We start from the raw sequence: 24,769 nt of genomic DNA, 5'->3' as shown, positions 1-24,769 counted from the left end.
GTGTCATTAAACTGATATCAGAATCTGGGATCAAACTGGGCTCTGAACTTTATGAAGATATACTCTTGAACAAATACAGTCCAAGTCTTAGGATTCTTAAACTAAATTAAATAAGTTACGAGGGTTGTCTGAAAAGTTTTCGGCCTAACAATGAAAAAAGCTAATTTATAATTTCAAAATTATTTTTCAACATAATCTTCCTTAAGGCTAACACATTCATTCCAGCGATCAGCACCATTATCCCATACCTGTAGTGGTTCTCAGTAAGATCTGCAAAATACCCCTCTACAGCTGTAATCACCTCTAGATTTGAAGAAAAACGCTGACCAGCAAGGAAGAGTTTTAGTTTTGGGAAGAGATAGAAGTCAAAGGGAGCTAAATCTGGAGAATATGGTGGATGTTCCAACAATTCATAGTACAGATCCCTTAATTTTCCCATTGCCAAAACACCTTTGTGGGCAGGTGCATTGTCCTGATGAAAGATGATTTTCTTCTTCTGCAAACCAGGTCTTTTCTCAAGAAATTTTTTCATGTAGTCTAGTGAAAAGATCGGAATAATATTCCCCGATTATTGTTTTACACTTTTCAAGATAATCAATAAACAAAATGCCTTTAGCATCCCAAAACACCGATGCCATGACCTTTCCTGCTGATGGAACTGACTGTCTTCTTTGGCACTGAACAGCCGGTTTCTGTCCACTGTTTTGACTTCTGTTTGGATTCTAGTGTGTAATGGTGAATCCAAGTCTCATCCATAGTAATAAATCGATGCACAAAATCAGTTTTATTCTTGCTAAGACACTCCAAGCACTGTTCAAAGATTTTCATGTGATTGCGTTTTTGATCTGCTGTGAGCAAGCGTGGCGCCCATCTGGCGCAAAGCTTTTTCATTTGCAATTCTTCATGAAAAATATATCCTACACATTCTTTTGAAATGCCTATAGTCTCAGCAATTTCACGCACTTTGACTCGCCAGTCATCCAATACCATATCGTGCACTTGATCAATAATTTCTGGTGTTATTATACTTTTTGGATGTCCTACACGTGGATCATCTTCAACACTGGCACGGCCACGTTTAAACTCAGCAGCCCGTTTCTTAATTGCTGAAAACAAAGAAGATTGCCATTAACTTTTTATGAACTTCGAATGAATTTCTTTTGTCGTTAAACATTCTTTTGACTGTTTTATAACCTCACAATACTCAATTTTATCCATTTCAAGGGATACAGACAACACTTTAGCTTCAGACAGCTGTATAAAAAAAACTACTTGATAGAATGACTTGCAATTTCACATGGGTGCTTATGACAGATGTATCAACTTAAAAAAAAAAAATAATAAAAAATCTTGCCGATAGTGTTGCCATTTATGGTCAAGGCAGAGAACTTTTCAGACCACTCGTGTATACCAATTTTTGGTATACAAGGGTGGTCTGAGCTATGGAGTAGTAGTGGTAGAACCCATACTAGTGGTGACTGATTAAATGGTGTGCTGGTGATGAAGTGATTTGTCTGTATTATTAATGAATATTGATGCCTGGAGGTTAATCTTGTTTTAGGTGTTGTTACAACAGTGTCATTTAGATGTAACAGTCAAAATATGAATGAACAGAAGTTGCAGTCATGGCCTTGACAAGAGATGAGAAGGCTGTAATGTCATTTCAGGAGGGAAAAAAGTATTTTGCGATTTGTCTGATGTGAATTTGCTGATAGTGTAGCTATTGCATGTTACAGTGTGGGCTGAGTGAGATAGCCACATGTGATGTACCGAATTCATTTCTTAGACTGCCTTGGCATATCTGTTGGAAAATTAAGGGTCTTGACTTTTGTATGTAACGAAAGATAAAGGCTTTGATTCCAGTAAGAATTATTTGTTATTCAGTTGGATCCAGTGCTTGGATCAGAACAGTGAAGACACTAATCAGCCCAAAGAAACGAGGAAAGAAATCATGGGTATCATCCCACTTGGCTACTGCAATGATAAAGGACACGAGACTTGGGTGAAATTATGGAGATGAAGAGTTGAACGGCAAATGTCGTGCAAGACAGTCTGGAAAGCAGAGATGTGCACCAACAGTTGAGTGCACTAGTTAAGGTTCTGGTAAAAATAGATCAGGTTTATATGTCAAGTGGGGGTGCTTGTCATTGACGGGAGTAAAGATCATTAATATTGGTGAAGTGGATGTTTTGAATTGATTATGAGATATATTTCTTTTTGGTTGGGTTTTTTTAATTTTGTATACTTTTTTGTAGTTACTTAGTTACTTTTTTACTCAAAATCAAAATGCAAAGGATGATTTACATGGTCTTTCACCCATACCACATGCCCTGACTAACTCCTCATAACTGAGGAGTTAGTCAGGGCATGTAGTATGGGTGAAAGACCTTTAAGGCATGCCTTTCAGAGAGAGGCAAAGCAAACCCTGTTACCAGTGTACTGGTAACAGGGTTTGCTTTGTATCGCCTTGGTAGTTGTCACACACCACTATATTTTAACTCCATCCAGCCAGAATAAGTAGTAGATGAATTGTTCATTAGCTGGTCAGGAAGCCTCCATTAGTATCAGATTCAGTCCTGTGTACTACACAAAAGCACTGGTGGAAGTGTCTTGCTACTTTTTTTTTTTTTTTTTGGAAAGTTTGGATTTCTATAGTGGGTTTGGCATACCCAGAAAGCTATTGTCCACACTACTCTTCTCTCTCTCTCTGTGTGTGTGTGTGAGGGGGAGGGGGGTAAATAAGAGCTACATCGGGCTTCCAGTAAGCAAGGCATCTGTAAGTCATCTATTGCCTAGAAATTTAATTAAAGGTGAATTTACCAATCTGCCAGACTGGCTGATTTTCTCTTATCAATTCCATTTACAAGAGGTAGAAGTTATAGTACATCAGTGTCTAAAAATTGTGCCTAAATAGCTGAAATGTTTTACTTGTTCTATAGATTCATTCAGGATGCAGTTGATGGTTTCAATATTTCTGCCTATTTTCAGTGTCTTTGTCTTTTAATTGTTGATTTTCATACCGAATTTATTATAACAATTATTCAATCTAGTCAAGGAATCTTGCACACCTGTACTGGAGTTATTGAGACCTATAACATCATTAACATAAAGTAAAAAAAGCTGAGATTAATATCATCAATTTTGATATCAGGTGATACCGTGTAGATAATGAAAAACAGTGGAGATAATGTGCACCCTTGTCGCATACCTGATTTAATACCAATCTTCTTATCCCCGTTTCAATTCTAACTACTGACTTACACCTCAAATACACACTATGTATTGCCCAATATAATGTCCCAAAAACTGTAGTGTTTTGATGAGCATTTCTCTTAGCACCTTGTCATAAGTTTTTTTTCCATATCTATAAAGCTTGAATACATATTCAAAGATTGGATTATTATTATTATTATTTTTTTAAACATGAATCATCACAGTTGTAAATCCAATGGCTCAAATTCCTAGAGATTTTGTCCCCTTCTCTAAAGACCAAACATTTCTGAAGCTACTTCAGGCCTCTAATGAGCAGAAATGAAATCGTAAAATCTCACTTAAGAATTGTTTATCACCTAGGCAAGCAATATCTGCATTTTATATTGCAACTGTTGAGGAAATGTGTATTTGGATTACTATACCATTTCCATTTGAATAGATTTAGCAATGTGGCAGATCTAGACAAACCATTTGACTTCCACCTGATATTCTTAAGGAAAGGGTGTTTTTTCATCCATACTACCAATAATCTGGATTTTTTTTTTTTTTTTTGATACCATACTGTAACAAAAAATGCTGTATCACCAGAAACATTTGATAAAAACAATAACAAAGCTCTTTACTTATTAAAGATCAATTAATCGTTTTATAGAATTATGAAAACAGCACAATGCTATCATAAAGAATGTAGCATTAACAAAAGTGCATCTACCAACAAAGTAATATCACCAATCATGACCAACTTATTTTTTTACCAGACATAATCTATTTTCTAAACTGAAATTAGCATTAAATAGTAAGCAATTGGATGGAATGGACTGCATCAAATTAGAATTAGTAAAGCAACAGTATACTATCAAATTTTAACTATCAGAATAGAGAACAGACTATCTTGATATAGAAAGGTCAAGACTTAATTTTTAGCTGTTCACTCACTCCACACACATCACTCAGAGAGAGGGGGGGGGGGGATTTCTCCTTTCTTACTCTCTTGCTCACACTTGGCACTGATAAGCCATATATATTGCATGACATTTTATGTATGGGTCCGATATAAAAATAAAGCAATTTTTTTATTAATCGCTTATATAAATTAATGGATTCCACATATTTTCTGACAAGGTAAATATGCATCTATGCATAAAAATTTTTATACAGAACTGGATTTGTGAAAAATGGTCGATACTGTTGATCTATTTTTTTTTAGCTATGAATCATTATACAGGGTGACCATTTAAACAGCTCATTCAAATTAATAAATAATTTATACATAGCGTCAATGATGAAAGAATGCAACACTCCTCTTTCTTAAAAATCGATCACAAAAAACTAAATTTCAATTACTGCTAACAAAATCCTATCTTCCATCTCACTAAAATGCACTTGTCACTACTTCAGTAATGCATAGCTGATTCCATATGCTGTACTCAGTAGGTGGTGAATCATCTTTTCTACAAAATCTAAGAAATATCCAAGAACTGATATTGCTATCAGCAAGATTCACACAACTGCTACTTTTTTTTTTCATACAAAAACATGCACAACATCTAATTGCAATGAAATACAACCGTGCTCCAAACTCAAGATAACAAATGTATTTAAAACACTGCTTACATAAGCCCTAATAACACAGGGAGAACTTCTGAATTAAAATTTTCTTCAATTCAGTACTTTTCCCAGACATACTATGAAACATTTCATATTTGTAAAACCTCTGTCTGGCTATGCTACGATCATTATTGCATACACCTGTGGTTTATTCACAGGAATCCTTCACATTAAAAAAATAATAATACTGCACACCTCTGTGTAAAGAGCCTGACAGATTAATGCTAAATTCGTTTTTTCTTTGTTTCCTTGTATTCCAAGTGAAACATCCACTTGAGACATTGTACACTTTATGTGTAATAAGCAAGATAAGCATCAGTACTACATTATCAATAATTTTTTTTCTTTTAATTTCATTTAATAGCATAATGTTCTGGTGGGGGGGGGGTCTCACTTGGATGAATGAAAGTCCACTATTAATAAAAAATGCATTCCAAAAAAAGTAGAATCTAAAACAGAAAATAACCGAAGTCACTCACCTCAGATGCCAGATTTTCAAACAGACCATATACTTTAATCCTTTAATTCATTATTAAATAAGAAACACCCTAGTATACTCCAATATTTTCCAGCCAGGTACATATAACAACGCACATATATTTACATGTTGTAAGCATTTATAAAAATTAAACTTGCTTACCTCAAACATCTAGGAACAGTTATATAAGAGTTAGTTTAATCACCCAGGTACAAAATCATTTGGGAGTACAGGTGTATTCTTCCCGCACATCCCAAATTAACTAATTAAAACACTATACAGCTAAATTCATCACCAGGAAGACTTTGATTTTAGCAATCTTCTGCTTGGTGATATGTCTATCATGGTCAAGAAATAATTATTTTTGAAATTAATTATGTTTATTTACATTTCTCCTCTCCCCAACATTTCCCAAACAAGATAATTCTGAAATGTTCTCAGAAGAAATGTTACATCATAAGTCAACTTTGTCCACATTTAGTGGATAAAGGTAACTTACTTAAAGATCAGCCAGCCTGGTGTTGGCCGAATGGTTAGTGTATCTGCTCTCCAGCCAAAAGGTTGAGGATTCAAACCCTGCTGAGGGCATGGATGTTTGTGATTGTCTGTGAAAATACTGGTGGCGGTGGTGTTAAAGATGATAGTTGTTGCCTTTCCTTGACTCTTTGGACTCCTTGGTACTGATTTTTCTATGCCTCTCTGGCTGAATCACTGTTTTCTTCGAGATTTGCCACTGAAACTCCATGGTCTGGTTTCTGTTCTCAAAATCTCATTTTTTCTTTAGTAATGTTTGTGCATTTTAGTCAACAGTTCACATCTGAGAGCAGCTCAACTTTAATTCACTTTTAAACTTTCTTACATGTTATTCTTTTCAATATGAAATTCAATTATATCCTGCTCAAAACTAAATGGTGATCACTTCCAATTTCAAATCCTCTGTACACTCTGGTGTCCTGCACTAGGGAGAAAACATCACTATCAACAATAACATAGTCAATGAGACTTTTCTTATTCCTTGCCTCTTCGATCCATGTGAATGTGTGCACATTTTTATGTTGGAACATTGTTAGTAATAACTAGCCCATGTCCTTAACAGAAATCCAACAGGTATTTGCCATTATTATAGGATTGCTCTTTTCTCAAATTTTTCCAAAACATTTTTATGTCTGACAATCATTTCCTACTCTGTTATTTAGATCCCCAACAAGGACCAACTTTTCCTTTTTCATTGTGTCAGATGCTTTCTCTAAAGCCTCAAAAAATTCCTTCACTTCTACCTTAGTAGAACCTTCTGTGGGACCATAGGCAAAAATAAGTCTCATTGTCCAATTCCCCATTCTGATATTTGCCCACATCACTTTACTTGATATTTCCGGCCATTCAAGATTAGCGTCGTATTTGGTGTTAAGTACTATAGCTACTCCTTTTCCGTGATTGTTATTGCCTGAATATAACATTAGGTCTTATTACTGACTTCTTGATAACTAAACCAGCCAAAGTATGCAATGAGAATTATACAAATGACGTCCAAAAGATTTCAAGTGATGACGACGTCTGGCCACTCATAAATAAAGAACATCTACGAAATGTTTGCTTTGAAGACAGTGATTACAATTAATTATGCACTTTATTTTATTTCGCCTAAAACATTTTTGCATTATGGGCAATAAGTTTACGTGCAATTTATATTTTCATAAGATTATACTATGTATTTTGTTTCATAATTTATGTTTTCTTAATTTACATGAATTACTTGAATTAAATAAAAATATTTTTGTTGGATATGTCATTGTTGTTTATATAATTTAAAAAAAAAAACGATTTCAGAACATAACCCTACTTTTTCGATGTGATCTGAGTCTCGCATAATGCGATTCATATAAAGTGGCATTTCTGTGGAACCTAACATTCGTGTTATACGAGGGTTACCTGTATATATATATATATATATATATATATATATATATTGAAAAAGTGAAGTAAAAATACTTCATAATAAAACTGCTTCATGCTAACAACTAGCATATGAGAAATTTTATTTTCTCTTCCCAATAATGCATTATGTTCATTAGGCAGTTGTGGTCAAGTAACTTGCCTTTACAGAATCATCCTTATCATAGCTGTAATTTGTCCAGATGTAACAGGTCTGGACAAATTAAAGCCATGATAGGGTGATTAATCTATGTAATTTGATATGTCAATTAATTGTATACAATTTCTGCTCAGTTTGCTGGTTATGCTGGATGGAAAAGCTCAAGAAATATGCCTTCACATAATGGTCCTTATAAATATATTTCACATTCAAACAGCTCTGACAATTAGTTTTATGGCCAAAAGAAATACAAAGAATAAACTATTTACATTTATTTAAAAAAATGCATGAATGCTTTCATCCTACTCTTGAAGACTTCATCTGTACATTTAAATATACACAGAAAGATGAAACTAGGAGTTGTCATATTTCATGTTCATTTGGTTTAAGTAGACATATACAACATATACGAAAGGGGAAGGGGGACAGCAGGAAAGTTGTGATACACACCTAGAACAAAAACGATATCAAAGCAACTGATATAACTGTAAGAAACAACATACAAGGATATTAGAACATAAGTTACTTTCATAACTGTGCTACTAGTATATGTTCTTTCTTATGGTTATATCACATGTTCCTTCAATATCATTTTTATCAGAAGTTTCCAGTCCCCCCCAATACACGTATGAAAGCTGAAAGAGCTTTTGCTGAGAAATATACACACAGGAATATGTATATAAATCCTAGAGACTCTGCAAGGTTTCAGTGTGCAATTTCCTGATGCCCAAACAAAATATCTAAATGTTATGATGAGGATAAACAAACACCGCCATGGCACAAGTATGATATTGATCTCTATTTTTCTTAACGACATTCGCTATGTAATCCCAAAAGAGGAAAAAAAGCCTGACACTAAGGTAACCTGGTGGTAAACCTCTTGAGTCAAGCAATATCTAGATGTGTTACTTTCATGTAACAAAAAAGCAGCTGAATAACATGACTACTCATTCATTTCAGGAGAGGCTTTAGTTCAACTTCAGCAGAATTCCATGCTACTGATTAAAAAAACTGGCAATTTCTTACACATTGAACTAAAAGTAAAATGAGTTACATCAATTCCGTGTTTCCCAAGCTTTTCATTCATGCTCCTTTTAAAATTTTAGTAAGGCCAGTTTACATCCCTGAAAGATGGATGTTTTTCACTCAAACACAAATAACTGAAGGTATTTATTTTTTTACGTTTGTGATACAATGTTCAATCCATTCCCAAGAATGGTGACTATCACTACCAAATCATTACTCTCACCTAGGTCCTCTCTAAAGTAATGGATAGAACCATCAATATCCAATCAACTAATAAATGACTGCCAGTATGGATTTTGCTGCTGCCTAATCAACAGGAGATTAAAATCAATTGAAACATGCAATTGCCACCCAACATCCCTTCATAGCACAACTCCAAACTCAGAGAGCAAGGTTCTTGTCCTCTTCCTTCATCCCTGCTATTGTTGTATTGTGAAACAGTCTCTCCCCACCACGTGCTTCCTAAGGAATACAATATACAGGTTTTCAAATGAAATCTAAATAAGTTTCTCCTTCCCCAACTCACTGCCCATACATGATACTAATGGTTGGCTGAGTGGTTAGCGTATCCGCTCTCCAGTCAAAAGGCTGCGGGTTCGCTCGCCGTGGGCATGGATGTCTGTGAAAATACTTCGATCGACAGCGTGATCTCGTTACAACCACGTGGTTCGAACACTCTATTAAAAGTTTCAGTTTTTCAATTTAAACTTTTAATAGAGTGTTTGAACCACGTGGTTGTAACGAGATCACGTTGTCGATCGAATAGGGCAGGCCCTAACACAGGTCTGTTGATAGATGCCAAGAGACACATTTTGTTTAAAACTTCGATATTAAAAGTAATTACAGAGTAAACCTGCACTTATCTGTGGCAATATGGTAAAAAAGACAAACAAAAAGTAATCAACGTTTAAAAAAAGATAAAGAAACTGTCTCATATCCCCTAACTACCAAAATTTTGCATACTTCAAGGGGGTACACCGCATACCATACTTTGGGAAACACTGATCTAATGGATGTAGTAGCTGCAAATTACACATGATACACATTTAAGAACAATATCTAACTGATGAATGGGGAAAACTCAGGCATCTGCCAATTTCAGATTAATTGCTCTAAACATTTAATCCAAATCAGGTTTGCCCCCCCCCCCCACCTTTTTTTTTTCTTTCTCTAATTCCAGAATAGCAGACAGCAAATTGTTTCTTGTCTTTCAGGTAGTAAAAAAAAAAAAAAAAAAAAAAATGTAAGCTGGATGAAATAACTAACTTAAATAGGTACATCATTTATGTATTAAAACAATTATATTAACAGAATAAATTTGGTTCATTTGCACATTTCTGAGGTCCTATACATCATCTATTTTCTGCATAGTGCATCGACAAGAAGCAGCACTACTATTAAATCATACGCCTATTCACTACAAATCTGAAATCTTATAAGCTTAATTTATTTAAAAATTATATATCTAAAAGCTGAAATTGTTAAAAACAAAATTTAACTTACTGTATATGAAATAACAAGGAAGTACATGTAGAATGAACCAGATGGTATAATAGACTGCTACTTGCTTCTCCTCACTGAAAAGCAATTAAGTGCAGAGATGAAGTACTTTAATTTTACATTATGAGACCAAAGGCAGAAAGTAAAGGTGTGAAGATTACATCTTGCCTTTGTAGATGAAGAGGTACAAACAAGGGTATCTATGAAATTAATAAAGGTATTATAAATAAAGACAAAAGAAAATGGCACTGTGATGGGAGAAAAAACTTGCTGAAATAACATGGCTTTTGGGCTGTTCAGTTTTTGTAATTATAAGAACTAAGCTGCATATAGATGTAACAAAATACACCATGGCAGACATGTGCAACTGCATAACACAGGCGAGTAACTTCAGACATGTGTGGGACAAATTAAGCTAACATGGATAAAACTTCATGTGTCAAGGGGTAATTAACATATTTAATTAGACAGTATTTTACTTTGATTTTCAAGCCATCTTCATAGGCACACAAGAAATTCAGATACGTGCATGAAGGCACAGCAACAGAAAGGCTCATAACTTAATAGCAAATGACCTAGAATCCAACTGCCTGCTCTTCCTTGACACATTAATTGCCCAGCTATCCTGATCCTTTTCTGTCTACAACAAATCTACCCAACAAAATGGTCAAAACAGCCATTTTTCACATCACTTCATTCCAAGAATATGGTATTGTTAACATTCAAGCATACCAAGAACTTTTTTGGATCATTCTAGCTTCTCAAGTGAAATCTTCCACATTAGGTTTTTTTTTTTTTTTTTTTTTTTTTTTCAATTACAAAATCAACCAAAGTCTGCATTCTTCTCCTAAACCTAACATTCCCCAACATCCAGACACAGAATATATCACGAGGTGCTCCTTGTGATATATTCCTGCTCCAGCCATCCTTTATAGCAGGATGCACCTTCTTACACTCTCAAAAGGTAACATTCAAACATCGTTCAGGGACAAAAAATACATCCAATATCTATACTACAGCCACATTGGAACTGTACACCATGCCATTATTAGGAATCATCACATTCAGTGTGAGAAAAAAAAAAAAAATCTCTACCATGCAAATGTAAATATAAATCTGATACTGTTTTAGGAATTTGCCAGTTCAACATTCTTGTAACAATAAAAAGGATCCTTCAAATTTATGGCAGGCTATCACGATGAGACCATCAGCTGAATCAAGTTCCCCTCACCATGCCCATAGAGAGCAACAGTTAGGACTGTAGGATCTCCCTGTTTTGAACTTTTCCTTCATTTATCTTCCTGATGTCTTATCGCCATGGATAACCTGATATCTATAAAGATATGTTTTTGTTTTTAAACATAAAGAGAGAATTACAAAAAAGGGAACCCGATGATTATTCCTGAATTTCGTTCAGCTTGCTTATCTGGATTATAATAATGAAGTGCGAGGGTAGGACTTACTCTTGAAGCTGCTTATTTTATTGATTGATTTTTTTTTGCATCAACACATACTTCCAGTGCAAAAATGAAGCAAAGAAGAGGAAGAAATATAGTACAACTCGCCAATCAACTTAAGGAATTAGGATTGTGTTACATAAAAAGGGAAAAAATAGGAGGTGAATGGAAGAAAAGAATGCTCAGGTATAAAAATGACTTACAAATGTAAAAGATTGATTTTATATGAAATGTAATGCAAAATTTGAAATTTATTCATTACAAGAATAATACACACATAGGAATACACTGAATAATGGCTAAGCATTCATATGTATAATAAATGAAGTGATAAAGCCAATGCAATAGGAAAAATTTACAAAAAAAAAAAAAAAAAAAAGAAAGAAAAAAAAAAGGTACTTCTACTGTTGATTCAATTCTTGAAATTATTCAACCTTGGTTGAATAATTTCAAGAATAGACTATCAAGAGGTTTCTTGGTTAAAAAAAGTTAATATGATGTGACAGAACAAAGAGAGAGGACCTTGTGCAGTTAAAGTTAAACATTGTGCTTTCAGTAATTACAGTGAGTCATTAGTACAGTAAGTTCTGATGATATTCAGCTGTGTAAAATAAGATTTTACACAGCTGAATATCAATTAAAATAAGACTGATGGTATTTTATATCCCTTCTGCATTAACTACCCACATTTTTTTGCAAATGTTTGGAATATATATGGAATTCTAGTTCGAATATTTTCAATGGAATTTTAAATGTAAAATTAACACTGTCTTGATAATCACTACATATCATACATAGATCCTAATGGTGTCTATACTATTTAGTAGTACAAGAAATAAGAAGTCTAATTATCTACTGTTATTGTTGATATCTTCATACTGGTTCAAGAAACAAGAGTATACATAGGATTTGAAAGACCCAGGTCTTTCAGACCAAAGGGTCTGATGATGTTAGGAACCTTTATCTAGTCTCTTTCAACTAAAGATGAGTTAGCTGGTCTCATATGGAGATCAAGGGTTTTTTAACCTGGATACTTGGATTTTTCATCCCTCAGAACTGGCCCCATGAACACACACACACAAAACACATACTTAATCCCTCACTAGGAAGGGCTAAGAGGGACTGGTAGAAAAACGGCGTGAACCCCACACAAATAAATAAAAAAAGTGGTATAATAAAGCTTGATGTTTTTCTTGCATTTGCAGTATGGTGCATATTGGGGAGGAGATATTTATCACTATATATTTGCTCTCACTGACTGAAAGAACAGGCAGTGAGAGCAAAACTATTCATATTGCAAGCACACTCGTAACATTAAACATTCTATAATTTATGAAGTTTATTGAGTTTTTTTATGTTGTATTTAAATGTCAGTAAAATTTATGCTTGATATTTTGTTTTTGCTTTATTATATGCAGTAAGGACACACTATTTTGTGTAACTTTTGTTTCAGTTTAGCATATAAATGTTTTTCATTTCTTTCCAGATGGAGAGAGAGCTGACCCTACAGGTAGTTCAAAATCAGGGCAACTCACTGCAAAAATCTACATCTACATGCACTCTGCTACCTTCCAAAAATCAGTTTAATATCTTTTGAACAAACAGGGCCTATATCTCATGTTAAACATATATTATGGTTTTCACATCTCGGCCTTTTGGCAAAGATAAGTGTTAGTATCTGTTCTTATCAGTTTAATATCTGATACAGGCTAGAATATATAAAACTGATTTTTCTACGATGGCAACGTGCCTGGGGCTTTCGCCACCTTAGCTGTGAGATGCCTGGTATCGTACAAACTCAGTATCCAGGGGTAGCATTTATTGGCATTTGCATGCATGCTGAGTTGAGATGTAAAATGCATTTTTTTTATTGTGGGTGATGGTCAAAAAAGACAAAAACTGCTGTAGAGAAATATAATCAAGAGTACATATCAATATTTGGAGTAGAAATAGCCATCAAAAACCTGAAATGTGGAAAGGCACTGCAGTAGATGATATTCGACCAGAAACGTTCAGCCAAGAGGTATAAAAGGTTTATAGTGTTTACAATGCAAAAACATCTAGCACAGTGTTGGGGTGTGCAATAAAAAGCAAGGTATGGTGATATGCCAGAATACTTGCCCTGACACTTCATGTTGTTTGTTCTTTCCAGCGTGTAAAAGATTTTCTTAAATGGTAGGTTAGGCTGTATGTACAACATCATGTGTGTTTATTTTATGTTTTATAAATTTGCTTTCAAGCACTTCCATACATGATGTAAAACAGTGTTCTGAAATAGCAGTAAGGTGAAGATTCTGGAAGCTGAATTGCCTCATCACCTAAGCATTTTAATACAATTTGCACTAGGGCCAATCACTGTATGTCCTAACTGCTATGGATGCTTTGATGTCGATATTACTCGTGATATTTAGTGGAATAAAACAGATGTCTAAAGCGAATAACTAAATTTATTTAGCTAATTAGATTACCAAGCCACTTAAATTACTTGCCTTGCTCATCAAGCACACTAGTAGGAAGGCAAATTCAAAAGACAGGTTCCTACAGTCCTAACAACAACAACAACAAAAAGAACTGCCAATATGCACCTAGAAGAACGAAGAAAATATATCCATCCACACTACAATGGTTCCAAGGTGAATAGACCATGCTATGGATACAGATCACTGTATCCAATGGAAAAATACCCCCTTTTATATAGAAACAGATCAAAATCAGATTATTTCGAGAATCTATCATAGCACTACATTCCTCAAACTTCAACTCAGTAGCATCACTAAAAAGCCAAAAATTGGGGAGACTATTCTGAGATCTTGAGCAAATATATCACTGCACCTATAGAAGGCACCAATTAGAACATGTAGCTTGCCTTTTATAATCAGTCAGTATCTGCCTTCCTATTAGTGTGCTTGTATGCATGTGCTCAATATATCTCTGTGACCAAAGTATCTTCATCACAATGGTCTCTTGTATTTTTGACATTGTGATGCAGCCAAATTTATTAAGGTTTTGAGAATTTTCTACTGTTGAGGCAGATTACAAGAGTATCTCAGATTTGTATCTATTTCTGAATAAGAGGGATGTATTTTTCCCCCCATTAGATCCTGTGATCTCTATGGCATAATCTGTAACCTTGGAATGGCTGAAGTGCAGATAATGGATATATTTTCTATGTTCTTCTAGGTGGATATTAGCTGTACTTCCAGTTTGTCCAAGTATTGAACCAAGTATTCAAGTTTGCAGGAGCAAGGGATACTGTACACACCAAGATGGTGAAAAGAATCTTTAGGTGTAGATAAGGGTAGCTAATTTTTGGTACGGCCTGAAGGATATGTTATGCCTTTTAAGAATGCGCACAATTTTTTTAAGGTGCCCCAGATGTAGGGATTGAATCAGAGCTCAAGAAACAAAAAAGCACACCCCAGGAACAAAGCACTGAATCATATTGGACACACCTAAAACAAACCATTGCAAAATCTGCAACCAAAAAACATCCCAATAAAAAAGAAGAATGGCAGTCCATGGATTACAAAAGAAACCTATTGAAAAAAGGAAACAAATTAAAACAACAGATTGGCAAAACCCAAATTACCTGAACCTGAATAAAGCTATTAAAAATCTTGTCAAAAAGATAAAAATAGCTATATCTAAAACATCTGTAAAGAAATGGAAAGACATTCCAACTCTAATGAAACAACTGATGTATTCAAGAAGGTTAAGGATATAACCAAAACTTGATATAATTGCAGAGGAAAACAGCAAGATCTTAAATGACTCTAATGACATAGCCAGTAGATGGAAAGAGTATTTTGCCAAGCTTTACAAGGACCCAGCTATTCAACAAGAAGATGAAGGAGCTATGGAAATGGAACCAGAGATCCACAAAAGTGACGCAGAACAAGAAATCAAAAAATTAAAGCAAAACAAAGCCCCAGGTCCTGATTCAATACTAGCTGAAATGCTGAAAAACCTTGGAGAGAATGCAGTCAACTGGATACACGATTTATGCAACGAAATCTGGAAGATGGCTGAATGACTGGACCAATTCCACCATTATCCCAATCTACAAAAAAGCAATCGCAACTGTGAAAACTACCGCACCATTGCCCTTATCTCACATACCAGCAAGATTTTACTACACATTATTAAAGAGAGATTACAAAGCTTTATAGACCATCAGATCTCAGAAGAACAAGCAGGATTAAAAAAAAAAAAAGGTTGAGGAACTAGAGATCACATATCTAATATCAGACAAATAATCGAAAAAGCAAGGGAATTCAACCTAAGCCGTTGACTGCATGAGGTGGAATATCATGCAAGAATCAGGAATACCAAACCATCTAATAACCCTCATAAAGAACTTATATCAAGGAAATCAAGCAACAGTAAGAATTGAAAACTCGTCGTCTCCTGCATTCATTTGAAAAAGGATCAAGACAAGGATGCATACTCTCAACCATTACTATTCAACCTTTACAGAGAAACTATAATGAAAAGATCTCTAGAAAAGTGGAATGGAGGCATTAAATTAGGTGGCCAAACAATCACTAACCTACGATATGCAGGTGACACAGTGATAATAGCAACAAGCGAACAGGAATTAAAATCCATCCTAAGTCAATTAGAATGGGAAAGCTCAAACCACGGTTTATGAATAAATCAAGATAAAACGAAAATAATGATTTTAAACAATGCAGTTTAAAATCATTATTTTAAAGAGATAGATATAGAAGGAATTGAAATTGTCGACCATTTCAACTACCTTGGAGTGATAATAAAAAAAATAAATAAAAAAAAAAAAAAATGTATGTAAAAAAGAGGTAAGAAGAAGAACAGCACTAGCTAAGGAAGCGATGACTGATTTAACTAAGATCTGGAAAGACGGCCATATCTCAAAAAAGACGAATATTAAGCTTGTAGAAACCTTAGTTTTTTCTATCTTTCTCTATGCTTCTGAGTCTTGGACAATGACAAAAGATGACAGAAGAAGAATGGAGCTATTCGAGCTCTGGTGCTGGAGAAGATTGTTAAGAGTGTCTTGGACAGAAAAGCGAACAAAGCAAAAGCATCCTAGAACTGAATATCCACACAAGACTGATAAACATAATTGAAAAGAGAATACTACAATATTTTGGACACATATGTAGACGGGAAGACAACTGCCTGGAAAAGTAATCATCCAGGTAAACCATGTGGGAAAAGAAAAAGAAAACCCCCCAACAGGTTGACTGACCAAATATCAAGAATCACTGGACTTAAACTAGAACAAGTAATAAGAGAAGCACAGGATAGAAAGAAATGGCAAAGCATCATCAGGAAGGTCAATAGTCCTCAGATATGAGATCCGAGAGAAAGAGATGTAGGGATATCAGTGGATTTTTTGTGCTCTGGATTTGGTGGATGAACAGAGAGTTCTCTCAATTGTATGAAAAGGTGAAGCAAATGGCTAAAAATGTGCCACAAATGTAACTGAATTCAGGGGAGAAGATAGCATGATCCGAGCATAAGGTTGATAACAGGATACTGCTGAAGGGGGGGGTGAATGTGTGAAAGGTGGCAGATGTACCTACAAGTATGGGTAGATTTTCTATAGACAGAAAAGAATAAAGATACATTAGGAAGGCAAGTGACTAACACATCAAGAAGGAGCAGAACAGTTATTGTTTTCCTTTTCAATGATGAAATGGATCCTTGGGTGTTGGCTGTTGAGGTGTGCTAGAATGCTTAACATATCTCCAAGATGTAGGTAAAAGGAGAATCCATCATCAATGTAGAATAACCATATGGTCAATTTGAGAGAGAGAGAGAGGGGGGGGGCGCATTTAGGTCTGTTTTCAAAAATGTTCCATGAAATGGTTGGAAAGGGGAACCAATGGCTGTGCTTTCAATCTGCTGGTAGGTTTTTGCTAGAGTGCATAACAGTGAAAGTGAATATGTAAAATATGTTGGGGGAGGGGAGTATGAATGATTTCTATACAAAAAATTTCTCCCAACTTAATTACTTCAGCTACATTACACTGCCAAAATTCTGGGTGACCTTCATGCAAGATTCCACTACCACACCCATAGATGGTGCCACTTAGGACTGGCAGAGACAGCCTTTTGAAATCAACCTCTTTTCCTTAATCATGTGTGTTTAGTTTTTCTTTGTGCTGCCTATGAAGTTGTCTTGTGACAAAGGTGAAATAATTTCATTAGCTAATTATACTTGATTAGTTACTTTTAGAAGTATGTTTTCTCCATTAAACATCATGATGTATTAACCAACACTCACTATACAGAGTGGTTTCGACTTTCATTGAAGTTTCATTAGTAGTAACTAAAACTAGGAAGACAATGAAGTTAAATCAATGAGGTAGTTATATTTTTTTCCATATGTAAGCAGTAAAATGAAATACAGATGCAGTTGCATAGTTTTTTTTTTTGCTGCTGCTTGGTTACAAAATATGTTCTTTTAAACCTTTACTCAAGCATACGCACAAAACAAACAAACAAACAAAAAAAAAAAAATGTGAAGGCAATAGATTGCATATAAAAGTAAACTAGTTATGAAGAAACTTCTTCATGCACAGATTTTTTATTTTTATTTTTTTGGTGGAGGGGGAATTAAACCTAGAATGTATACATATTGGCCACTGAATTAAAAATTTTATTATGTATAAGCATGTCACTGCCGATACCAATCCTCTTCAATTCCCTGCAAATAGTATAGCGAGATATGGGTCAAGAACAGCTTTCATTAAATGCTTCAATCAAATGCTGCACACCAGAAGTTCTGTTCGCACAAGCTTCTCAGATGATGGTGATCTTGTTCCTGACAAATTGTCTCAGAACTATGCCTCTTAGACAGGCAATGTCAGTTATTTTTCCACTGATTAATCACTCAGAATATCTCACTTTTTGAGAAACCAGTCAGTTCTGTTGTTTTCAAAAATTGTGGCTCCAGCCAGACAGGCACCCACAAAAACTCCTTTATGAAACGCTGAAAGATACTATGTTTTTTGCATTGCATTCTTAAATAGTTGCACGTGACTAATTATTTTGTATATACACTGTGTAAGTGATGATTACATACATCTGAATAAAGATTTCTAATTCAGTGGCTGGTATGCATAATTTGAAAAAATAATGTACCCTAACCAAATAAAAAAACTTTCTCCAGCTCATTTCAGATATCTTAGAAAATACTTTAATCTGCAAGAATTATTTATTAGGAACAGAACTATAGTAAAATGGTCAATTAAAACCATAGGTCAAAGATTAGAGATCAGCTCACATTTGTGTACTCAGGAAAATCAAAATAAATGTGTGGTACTTTTCACTAAAATTAAAAATGATCACAGGAAATATATGGGGAAAAAATAAAATAAAATAAGGAAATAATGCAGTCTCTTTCACTTTTCAATCCATATACATGAGGCTTGAAAATAGCAATGGCATGCTAGATAACAGAATGTGACACAAAGCCTTTCACAACTGTCATGTTTCAAAAACATGATTTTGTAAAAAAAAAATAAAATAATAAAAATAAAAAGTCTGCTAAGAAGCAAACAAAAAATTACTATTATTTTAAAGAAATTCTACAAAATTTTAACATATATATTAATTTGTTTGACTATCAAATTATTATATATATATATATATCTACTCTATACTATAAAATGATAAGCTGAAATTGGAAACGGATGTAGGCTGTAACGTTTTTTGTGCAACTTTTTTTGCAAAGTTTTTTTGTAATGTTTTTGTCATGTTATTTGAAACTCAGGGGCTACTCTGAGTGCAGGCACTTCAGAATTCAAGGAGAACCGCTACCAGTCCGGAACACAAGGGGTTAGGCACTGTAGGCGGAGCCCCCACTTTTGAAGACTTGGCACTCAGGGGCTATCCTGAGTGTCGATATATATATATATATTGAACAAATTTTAAGTCAAAAATTGAAGTAAATATTCCACACAGAGCTGATGGCTTTGATTATTTTCCAATGTTTTGATGGTCAAGTCTAACTATCTGCATTATGGAAATACATCTTTAAGAAACTTATTTTCATCTATTTCCTACATTAGGGGTACCTCTGTAGAGATAGCAAACTACCAAATAATCTAAATAATACCAAATAATTTAAATAAATAATCTTCACACTACCTTTAAGATATACATCAAATTGGCAACTCTTCTCCATTCTTCTGAGGATACTCTCAGTCATTTTATACATCTAAGAGGGTATAAGGTGTCTGCAATTTAATCTAACATGGAACGGGGGTGGGGAGGAACTTAATGTCTATCATGAAGAATATAAGAAAAACTACTATAGTGGACTAGCAGACTCTGGACACGAACTTCACAGAGGATTACAGGTAAGAAAAGAATGATACTATACAGAAGTCACTGACAGTCTGACAGACTTCTTCAAATATACATTAAGTACTCCCTGAAGCTAAAGAAGGAATAGTTAAATTAATTTATTCAAAATAGTTGAGACAGTCCGGACAGAGAGATGAATTCCAGATGATTGCAGTAGAGCTTTCATAGTACCCATATATAAAAAGGGAAAGAAAACTGAATATGAGAATTACAAAGGTATTTCCCTACTGAGTGTTCCTGGTAAGATTTATGCAAGTATACTTAAGAAATGGTTCAGAAAGAATGTGGAAGGGAAGCTTGGTAAAGAACAAGCTGGATTCAGGCCAAATAGAGGATGTCAGGATCAGATTTTCATTTTAGGACAAATAGTCGAGAAATCATGGAAATATAACAGAGATCTGTATTTAAGTTTTGTAGATCTGGAAAAAGCATATGACAAGGTGCCAAGAGAAAAGCTATACAAAACGCTAGTTATATGGTGTCAATGGCGCATTATGTCAAACAATACTTAGTCTTTGAGTTGTAAGTCAGCAGTTAGAATTAAGGGAAGTACAGGAAGATGGTTTGATGTTAAATCTCGTGTCAGACAAGGATGTACATTATCCCCTCTGTTATTATCTATATGGATCACATTATTAAGTATTAAACCTGATATCAAAATTTGAGATGTTAATCTCAGCTCCTTACTTTATGCAGATGATGTTATACTTCTAAATAAATCAGGTAGCGTCTGCAAGATTCCCTGACTAAATTGAATAACTATTGTAATAGATATGGCATGGTCAGCAATAACATGACAAAGACAATGAAAATAGGCACAAACATTAAAAATATCAACTGCATTGTGAATGGAGAACCTATAGAACAAGTAAAACATTTCAGCTACTAAGTCACGATTTTTAGTGAAGATGGCAAATTAAATATAGAAATAGACAACAGAATCAACAAAGCTGGTATGGTAGGAAGTCAATTGAATAAATTCATATGGAATAAAAGAGAAATTAGTCAGAACACTAAATTAGCTGTATACAAGACAGTGTTCGAACCAGTTTTAACTTATGGATCTGAGAGCTGGGTCAGAAGTAAAACAGTTGACCAAAGACTAGAGACTGCTGATATTAGAGTCCTGAGAAAGATTAGAGGCATGAACAGATGGCATCAATGGCAATATCATATTAAAAATGAGGATATTAGGAAAGAACTAGACATTGTCAGCATCCAGGAATGCGTTAGCAGAGCTAATCTCAGGTGGTATGGTCACTTAAACAGAATGGGTGAGGAAAGATTAGCAAAGCAAGTGTTCTCTGCCAGGTTGGCAGGAAAACAACCCAGAGGAAGACCAAGATATAGGTGGATTAATACGGTAAAAAGTGCCTTAGATGATAAAAATATAAGATCTGATAATATTGGAATCTTGACAGGTAACAGATTGATTTGGAAGAAAATTGTAGATAGGAAGTTAGTGGTGATGTAAGTTTTTCATGTGGCGTTATCATATTCTGTACATCCTTTGAGGGTACACATCAGAAATTTGTTGATGATTTATTCAAAATCTGGAAGAAGTCATTTAATAGTGCATCTGATCTAACAGTTGCAGAAGAATTTAAATCCAATCCAAGAAGTCAATACAGGATAGGAAATTAATTCTTTGAATTGTAACAGGAAGTGATAGAAAATTACAATGATGAACTGTTACTTCAATTACTTGATTGTGCCTTTGTTTCTTGTGATGCATTGTGCTCCAAGAATGGTCTTAAATTCAGCAAAATATAATGACCCTAATAAATTACATTTCATTTATATGTAGTGTGAATCATAAATTCACATAAAAAGTTTATATGAATAACTGTCAACACTAAAACCTTTCTATACATCTATATAAGAAACTGAAAGGTATGAGTTACAAAGAAGAGAAATAAGCAATAAGAAATAAGAAATAAGTGAATAAATACACAAACATATATAATAAAATTGTACTTGACAAATACACCTGACCCCCCCCCCCCCAAAAAAAACAAATCCATTGCACTATATGATTTATCATTAAACATCGCAATCTTAATGTACTACATTCTAGTTTGACTTCAAAACAATTATTTCTCTTCTATATTATGTAGAAATTTCTACTGATAAACATTGGGTTTGATAAGTGAAAAAACTTTTCGTTAATACACCAACGTGAGATCAATGGCACTAGGATACACCCCCCCCCCCCAATTCTATGGCAAAAACCTGCAAAGTTTAAGTATTATTTCATCTTTTTCCGATTATTATTCATCTTAAAAACTGTTTTTATCAAAAAATGTTGAAGATCATTAAGACAAGTAAATATGCAAGGTACATACTTCTTGGTGTGATCTCTACCATCAGGAAACCAAAACACGTAAGTCATTTCAGTATACTAGTTGGAAAAATTATCTAGTACACTTTAATGATAAAATTTTGATCTTCACTTATTTTCTAACAATGAGCAAACAAAAGTTTGCACATGAAGAATCAACACAATGACGTTACTTATATATAAAGGCTGTTGACTTAACATTAATTGCCTTAGCATTCCAATAATACACAATTTCAGATATGTATGCTGAAATGCATTAGGAAAAGGATCACTACCGAGATCTAGAGTAATTTACTTTCTAACCGACTAAAGGGGAAAAAAAAAAAAAATTTCTGCAGCCAAATGACAGTGTAAGACTAAACAGTTGATTTAAAAGACAGTCATTATATAAGTCTGGGAATTATGGCTCAGTAGTGTCTGAAAACTTGCCTTTGCATTTCAGAGTACTCTATAATTCAACAATTCATTATTTCAGATTCAGAACACACACACAGTGTATATGATTGTTCTAACAAATCTCTAGAGATCAGAGACAATGTTATAATGTAAAGTTCACTATAGTGAACTAGGAATGAAAAATACCTTAAACTGCAAGAAATAAAAACAAATCATGGGAAATAACACAAAAGAAATTACTAGAAATAGAACAAAAGAAATCCTATGTATCCTAATTGACATTTATTGTCCAGAAGTGGTTTGAAAAAGTTCCATGTTTGACCTCAAACAGGATTTCAAGACTTATTTAAAAAATTAAAATAAAAAAAAAACTTGGACATCCATGGTACTAATGTAGCACAGCATAGGTTTTTAATTTTCGTGGATGGGAAAAATTTACAAAAAACACTAATTTAATCACTTGGAAGTAGCAGAGGAAACAACATTTTTCAAATTGTTGTATATCTACTTGAAAAATTGTGTTTTGTAATTGTTCTGACTACAAATCGCACTAATGTGGGACAGGTTCTCAAACCTTGTAAGCTAAAATGACTGAAATTCAGTTTGTCCTTAAAAAAGACAAAAAACTCAAAAATTAAACAAGCAACCAGGAAACTTCCCTCTCCTTATATAAAATCAGAGGAATTTGCTTTCAGTCCCTAGAACAAAACCAAGTAGTTATTCCACCAGATGATAAAGGCAATGCCACATTAATCCTTGATGCAACTGTATAAAATATCAAATAACTCTTCACATGCTCCACACTAATGTTGCAAAACTGCAATAACAATCTTCTTAAAACTACATATGAAATTAGAAAAATTTCATATGTAGTTTTAAGAAGACTGGTACATGGATCTCCCCATTCAATTATTAAATGCATATATTCCCCAATGTATAATCTTTCCAAATGTTTGGCAAAAGATGAACGGTAGTCACTGTCTTTCATAGTAAAACTCTAAACACTTTCTTTCTACCATTATAACATTGAGATAAAAGATATTCTGTTCATTAATGAACAGAATCTTTTGCATAGTTCATTTGTTTGCCAACGTTTCAAATAAAACTCTTTGCATTATTACCAGATGAGTTATCTTATCTATCAATAACAATCAGGGAAAAGAGGGAGCAGCCATAGCATTTAACGCTGAATATGAGGATAATCTTAAATGACATTCTATCAAGTACAGTGATGTGGGCAAATATCAGAATTGGGAACTGGAAGGTTCTACAAGGAAGAAACAGAGAAAATTTTTGAGGCATTAGAGAAGGTAGCTGGCTCAGTGAAAAAAGTTGGTCTTTGTTGGAGATATAAACAGCTGAGTAGCAAATGATTACCAGATATACAGAAATGTTTTGAGAAAATTGGAGAAAAGCACAAAGCTAATAATAATGACAAATCAGGACATAGATTAGTTATTATTAACACCATGTTCCAACATAAAAATGTACATACACAAGTTTACATGAAGAGAAGATGCAAAAAATAAGAAAAGTCACTGACTATGTTATAGTTGATAGTGATGTTTTCCCACTGATTCAGGACACAAGAGTATACAGAGGATTTGAAACCTGGAGTAATTATTTTGAAAGACTGTTAAATGAAACAAGCACTGTCAGCATGATGGTAGAAACCTCCAAACAGGAATGTAGTCAGAAATACATATCCATATGTGATGTAGATAAAGTAATCAAAAACCTGAAATGTAGAAAGGCAGTTGGAGTAAATGCTCATATATATGGAGGTATAAAAGTTTTATAGTGGCCGCATTGCACATTCAGGAAGTCTGGTTAGAGGGTCAAATTCCAGATTAGCACAAAAACAAACTCTCCAAACTAAGCTGACTCTAGAAACAAACTCTCCTAGCTGAGGTTATGGCGTGTTTATAATAATTTTAAAAAATGTTGAATACATTCTAATGAAATGTGCATGGGTAGGAGAATATAAATATATATAAAACTTTATGATAATAGGGATTCTTTAGAATTACATATATTAGCAGGAATAACCTATAAAGCCTTGCTTCTCAATTATGTTATGAAGCACTAAAAAAACTGGTAATCTTTGTCAAAGGAAGTGCCAGATATGAAGGGAGAAAACACAGGAAAAGACAAATTAAATTACTAATAGAGTATTTATGTAAACAGTTCATTATTTCATTCAGTTGGGCTGTAGAATTATGATTATGGTAAAGCTGTAGTTGGCAACTTAGTAGGTATGGTTTGTAGCACATACTGACAGAGTAAAGTCAAATAAACAC

At 34.1% G+C, this 24,769-nt stretch overlaps 1 protein-coding gene and 1 non-coding gene across 4 annotated transcripts in view; one reads left to right on the top strand and one right to left on the bottom strand.

Annotated features, from left to right (window-relative positions):
- The window catches only part of LOC150099782 (nucleolysin TIAR-like), a 287,990-nt gene that overhangs the window by 144,103 nt on the left and 119,118 nt on the right, over positions 1-24,769 (bottom strand). The gene's annotated exons all lie outside the window — the stretch shown is intronic.
- On the top strand, positions 13,014-13,197 carry LOC150099783 (U2 spliceosomal RNA). Its single transcript, XR_016549433.1, has one exon. It is a non-coding gene; the product is annotated as a U2 spliceosomal RNA (small nuclear RNA).

Source organism: Typopeltis vanoorti, chromosome 14 (assembly GCF_054136105.1).
Source record: "Typopeltis vanoorti isolate ZY-2024b chromosome 14, IOZ_Tvanoo_1.0, whole genome shotgun sequence".
In the NCBI taxonomy this organism is placed as follows: Eukaryota; Metazoa; Arthropoda; class Arachnida; order Uropygi; family Thelyphonidae; genus Typopeltis; species Typopeltis vanoorti.
This window is presented reverse-complemented; position numbering and strand designations above follow the sequence as displayed.